This window comes from Schistocerca piceifrons, chromosome 3 (assembly GCF_021461385.2).
Source record: "Schistocerca piceifrons isolate TAMUIC-IGC-003096 chromosome 3, iqSchPice1.1, whole genome shotgun sequence".
Lineage (NCBI taxonomy): Eukaryota > Metazoa > Arthropoda > Insecta > Orthoptera > Acrididae > Schistocerca > Schistocerca piceifrons.
The window spans coordinates 390,230,546-390,236,633 of record NC_060140.1 but is presented as its reverse complement, the minus strand read 5'-3'; the positions used below and the strand labels follow the sequence as shown (position 1 = coordinate 390,236,633).

The 6,088-nt window shown below is 37.6% G+C and overlaps 1 long non-coding RNA gene across 1 annotated transcript; it reads right to left on the bottom strand.

Annotated features, from left to right (window-relative positions):
• Window positions 1–966: 966 nt before the first annotated feature.
• LOC124787794 lies at window positions 967–5,518 on the bottom strand. The gene is made up of 3 exons (XR_007016014.1): window positions 5,403–5,518; window positions 5,038–5,225; window positions 967–1,022 (listed from the first exon to the last, which is right to left on the bottom strand). It is a non-coding gene; the product is annotated as an uncharacterized LOC124787794 (long non-coding RNA).
• Between the last annotated feature and the right edge of the window lie 570 nt (window positions 5,519–6,088).

Genomic DNA, 6,088 nt, shown 5'->3' with positions numbered 1-6,088 from the left:
TATAAATAATAGACTTGCTGTACACTTTCGGAGTACGTGTGTCCACACTGGCCACTTAACGCTTTAGGTCGAGAAAAGTGGCCATTCTGAGAGGTTCCATAAAAATGTATGAGTATACATAATTATATATTTTACTTGTAAATATTCTATATGATAACTAATAGTATGCAGATTCAAAAAATATAAACCACAAACTTCTGTCAATATCACTGTAAGATGAAAGTTCTATTTCTGATAGACTACCACTTTACCGAACCTTCCGCTATTATTACTACTAACGATTTTATTATTAGTTCCAATAACACCTCAGTTTTCTCATTAATGTATTTGTCTGCCCCATTGTTTATGGATGGCTTGGTTTTGCTTCAGTAACTTTATTCCTTTTTGCTAAACAATTATGAACTGTAGGTGTAATTTCTTGGATGTTAAGGTCTCCAAACTAAGATTTTATCCGCTGCATATGTATGAAAATGTAATTATATACTAATAATATCCCGGAGACAATATGGAGGTACTTTAGAAAATGTAATGTAACTTCAACATTTTACTATCTGCAGATACAATCAACACGTCTGTTTTCAATGTGTTCGCGTAATGTATCATCTCACATGTGCATGAAACAGGAAAACCTTACCACTTTCTCATCATACCACTTGAATCGCAATTGTATTATCATTTCCAGTTTAAACTGCTGTCGTTGTTAATACACTACAGAAAACAGACTACAAGTTTAGTTTAGTCAAGGTATTTCCTTAAAGATTTTTCTGTAAAGTTTTGTGAGATCATTCCCAGAGCTCCAGTTCTGGTTGTCAATATATCCTACATTGGCGTTCTATCTGATACATTTGACTTCCGGCTTGGAAGACTCCAGTACTTCTGCTTCGTTCCAAAGAGTGAAATATCTTGTTTTGTCTCTGGAAGCTTCTCATTAAAAGACTCCAGCACAAATGACATCAAAACAGACATATCAGGGTCACGGCCGCAAGTATGGCGAAAGCGATATGCATTCCAGCAGTCTTACCCTATAGACAGAAAAAAATATCTGTTTCATATATTGTCTTCTAAATACAATCTATATTTTGATGGTATTTTATTCTGTGACAACAGTGGTATAAATATATAACACAATCACATGCGCGCATTGTGGGACTGTGGTTGTAGTGAATCAGGAACTCCATGCATGTCGAATAAATCAATAAATGATTTTGTGTGATTATCACATGTTAGCGATTGTTACAGTTTTACCAGTTCCATAACAGCACGTAAAGTTGTTCACTTTTATGGGCTACCTCACCATCAACTGAACAATAACGTGATAAGAACAACAAACATAGTTTGCGTCGATTTCACGGAAGCACAGTGTAATGTTAATAAATCTAAGACAGACACATAACGAAGATGAAGCCAAAGATAACAGCTGTGACAGACATTCTAAATAATCAAATGAATGTAACTAGAAATAAAATTATTAATAACATTTGAAATCATAATGTAGAAGCATCATGTGATTCTCTGAATCATGCAAAATTAATGGGATTAATGGAATAGGCAGAAGCAGAAAAATAACAGGAATGTGACAGAAGTGGAATGGTCCAAATATTACAAAGGAAATGTTGAGAAATCCGTGGAAGGTCTCAGGAAAAGAAAACCACGTGTAGTGTCAACATGCTGTGTGTAACGCCAAAGAGTTTAGAAGACTGTGTCTACAAACCAAATATATGGTGCACGATACTTACCAGAAGGTTTTCTCAAGATAGTAAGGTCATCAGCTCTTCAGGAAAGCTGATCCAGTTGCTGTAGAGACCTTTGTAAGCCTTATAAAGGAACAAGAGTGGCAAGATGTTTATAGCGCTGATACAGTAGACGATAAATATAATGCTTTTCTCAACACTTTTCTCATGCTCTTTGAAAGTTGCTTTCCGTTAGAACGTTTGAAACAGGGTACTAGCACAAACAGGCAGCCTGGGTGACTGACTAGAGGGATAAGAATATCTTGTAGATCAAAGCGGCAATTATATCAAAACGTTAGAAACAGTCAAAATCTAAATGCAGCAGCCCATTACAAACAGTATTGTAAGGTGCTTCAAAATGTTATTAGGAAGGCAAAAAGTATGTGGTATGCAGATAGAATAGCTAAGTCTCAGGATAAAATTAAAACCATATGGTCAGTCGTAAAGGAAGTTGCTGATCTGCAGATACAGGTCGAGGATATAGAATCAGAGCGTAGTGGGAATGTCCGTGTTACTGATAAGTCGCATATATGTACAGTATTTAATAATCACTTTCTGAATATAGCAGGTGAACTAAATAGAAACCTAGTCCCAACAGGGAATCATATAGCGCTCCTAGAAAAAAGTGTTCCGAGACTTACCTGAAATGCTCCTCCATGATACTGACAAGAGGGAGATTGAGTTAATAATTAAATCACTAAAGACAAAGAACTCTCATGGATATGACGGGGTATCTAGCAGAATACTGAAGTATTGTTCTATGTATGTTAGCCCAGTTCTCAGCCATATCTGTAACTTTTCCTTTAGGAGTGGTCGGTTTCCTGACCAATTAAAGTACTCGGTAGTGAAGCCACTTTATAAAAAGGGAGACATTGATAATGTTGACAATTTTAGACCTATTTCTATGCCATCGGTGTTTGCTAAAGTTATCGAGAAGGTTGTATATACAAGGTTACTGGAGCATTTAAATTCACATAATTTGCTGTCGAATGTTCAGTTTGGTTTTAAAAATGGTTTAACAACTGAAAATGCTATATTCTCTTTTCTCTGTGAGGTTTTGGACGGATTAAATAAAAGGTTGCGAACGCTAGGTGTTTTCTTTGATTTAACGAAGGCTTTTGACTGTGTTGACCACAAAATATTACTGCAGAAGTTGGACCATTGTGGTGTAAGGGGAGTAGCTTACAATTGGTTCGCCTCTTACTTCAAGAAAAGAAAGCAGAGGGTAATTCTCCGCAATATTGAGAGTGGTAGTGATGTTCAGTCCCAATGGGGCACTGTTAAGTGGGGCGTTCCCCAAGTGTCGGTGCTGGGGCCACTGATGTTTCTTATTTATATAAATGATATGCCTTCTAGTATTACAGGTGATTCAAAAATATTACTGTTTGCTGATGACATCAGCTTGATAGTGAAGGATCTTGCGTGTAATATTGAAACAGTAACAAATAATGTAGTTCATGAAATAAGTTCGTGGCTTGTGGGAAATAATTTGATGCTAAATCACAGTAAGACTCAGTTTTTACAGTTTCTAACTCACAATTCAACAAGAACCGATATTTTGATCAGACAGAATAGGCATATTATAAGCGAGACTGAACAGTTCAAGTTCCTAGGCGTTCGGATAGATAGTAAGCTGTTGTGGAAAGCCCATGTCCAGGATCTTGTTCAGAAGCTAAATGCTGCTTTATTTACCATTAGAACAGTATCTGAAATAAGTGACACTTCAGCACGAAAAGTAGTCTACTTCCACATTTTCATACGCTTATGTCGTATGGTATTATTTTTTGCAGTTAAAAATAGCTCAGAGACTTTAGTAATAATGAAGGAAAAGGACAGATATCGAAAAATGTTTAAAATCTGGCTGTTTCATGTTCCCATTTTTACTTAGCTCATGACTATAAAATACACAATAACGAATCTTTTTTTTTTCAAGATGACCCCAGATCAATCGGTCTAAAATGGTTATTTTGGATTTGTGGATAGAGTACAGTAAATAAATTTGACCGGGACACAAAGGATGCGCAGCGCGGGATTATCCGAGCGGTCTATGGCGATGCAGTCATGGACTGTGCGGCTGGTCCCGGCGGAGGTTCGAGTCCTCCCTCGGGCATGGGTGTGTGTGTTTGTCCTTAGGATAATTTAGGGTAAGTAGTGTGTAAGCTGATGACCTTTGAACTTAAGTCCTATAAGATTTCACATACATTTGAACAAAGGATGCACAAATGAAAGTCTTATAAACACAGGATTCCAGGATAACTCGTCAAACGCCAGCATACCCGCTGACTGTAATTGACGTATGTGGATTTTTGTGAAAGGTATGCTCGATCATGGATTTCTCCTGCATAAAAAATTTACTGCAATTCATTCCGTAGAGAGTCTTGGCTACCGACACTGAGGTGTTACACGGTTGGAGTAGGAGGAGGAATAATACGAGTGTTGGAACTTTAATAGTGGCAACTATTTATTTACAGCTCGTACAAAATAGATATGTCTTTCAAAGTTTTACTGACCTTCAAATTAGTCACCAGCATTGTGTATAACCCTTTTCCAGCGATGTGGAAGTTGTAGGATACTCTTCGCAGTGCCAGTTGCGTTGACAGTTCGAGCGGGGCGGTCTATTGCCCGACGAATTTGTGACAGTTCTGAAGCGAATGCCGTGAAGTGTTTCCCTCAGTTTAAAAACTGAGTTGAACTCACGAGGGCTTAAGTCAGGGGAGTGTGTTCCAAAAATGAACAACATACAGACATAAGTGATGACACTTTCTGCAGTACCTGACCATCATTTTGTAGGACATTGGTTAATCACGTACAGTGCACGCTTTTACTGATTTGTTTGACCGATGGGCCTGTTAAGTGCTATACCACTTACTGCACTCCTTTGACTTAAGCCCTCGTAAGGTCAACTCGATTTCTAAACTGAACACTTCACGGCATTCGTTTCAGAATTGCTAGAAATTCGTCGGGAAATAGACCGCGCCGCTCGAACTGTCAACACAACTGGCACCGATAAGAGTATCCTACGACTTCTACATCGCTGCGAACGGGTTATACACTATGCTGGTGACTATTTTGAAGGTCAGTAAAACTTTGAAACAGGTATCTATTTTGTACGAGCTGTGAATAAATAGTTGCCACTATTAAAGTTTCAACTTTCGTATTTCGATTCATGAGTTTGTGATTACAATAAGCAGTAGTCTAATATCTAAGACAGACCTATATATATATATATATATATATATATATATATATATATATATATATATATATATATACTAATGGAATTGTTTTAAGTAAGTGGAGCACATACCAAGTGAGCTACGTAAGGTGGAACACTCATACTGCATTGAACGAAGACGTATTCAATTGCGATGCCTATCTGTCGTAAACTCGTTGGATGCAATTCCAAGCTCTGTATATTTGTGAGTAAATATGAGCAGTCACAGCAGAAGAGTAGCACAAGAGAAAGTGTAGTTATGATCCACTGGGTTGAGTGTGCTGAAAAAGTGCAATTCTGTTGAGATAACACAATTCTAAATATGTACACTTTAAAGAGTGCTAATAAATACTTCTAAAGGACAGGCTAATAATATTCCACGCTTAAATTCCTTTAAAGGTATCTATAAATCAGTTTCTGGTAGGAAACATGCAAGAAGGGATTACATAAAGAGATACCTGCGGTTAAGCATATGAGGATGATGCACAACAAACCAGCAGCCAATAGCACGAGGCAGTGTGTTATCCGCCTTCCAAATCTATTTCCAACAACATGAGCAGTGTATGAAGCAGCTAGTTGTAGGGATCCATGCCCGATGAATGCTACGAAAGGATTGTCTCCGAAACAGTTGTTGCTAAAAAGTAGGGTGAAGGTAACAAAGGCAGCAGTCGACCTGTAACAAGAAAATATGGACACCCACTGAAATTGTTCTGGTCAAACGTAGCACTTTAATTATTCATGTTTATTGCTATGTGACCAGATAAATTGCTTGTGTAGCAATTGTACCTCTGTAAAGAACCTGCACGATAATACACTATTAGACAATTTCAAATTAACTTCCCGAACTACTCATCCCTAACAACTGGAGTTTTAAACACTTATTATACATTTAGACTCTGGTTGTTGTCATAATAATATGGTCACATACTTGTCTTAGGTAGCAATATCTGTACTTGGCACAAAGTCCTCCAGGTAAAATGTAGTCTTTGAACGGGTCATACGTCCTGTATGTCATATGACCGCAATGGTATTCACCTATTTACACGAATTACGTCCATAAATTATGTCACGCCATGTCAGCGATGTTTGCTAATTCAGAATGACACTCAGAACAATAATCCATCAGGTAGTCAACACACAGCTC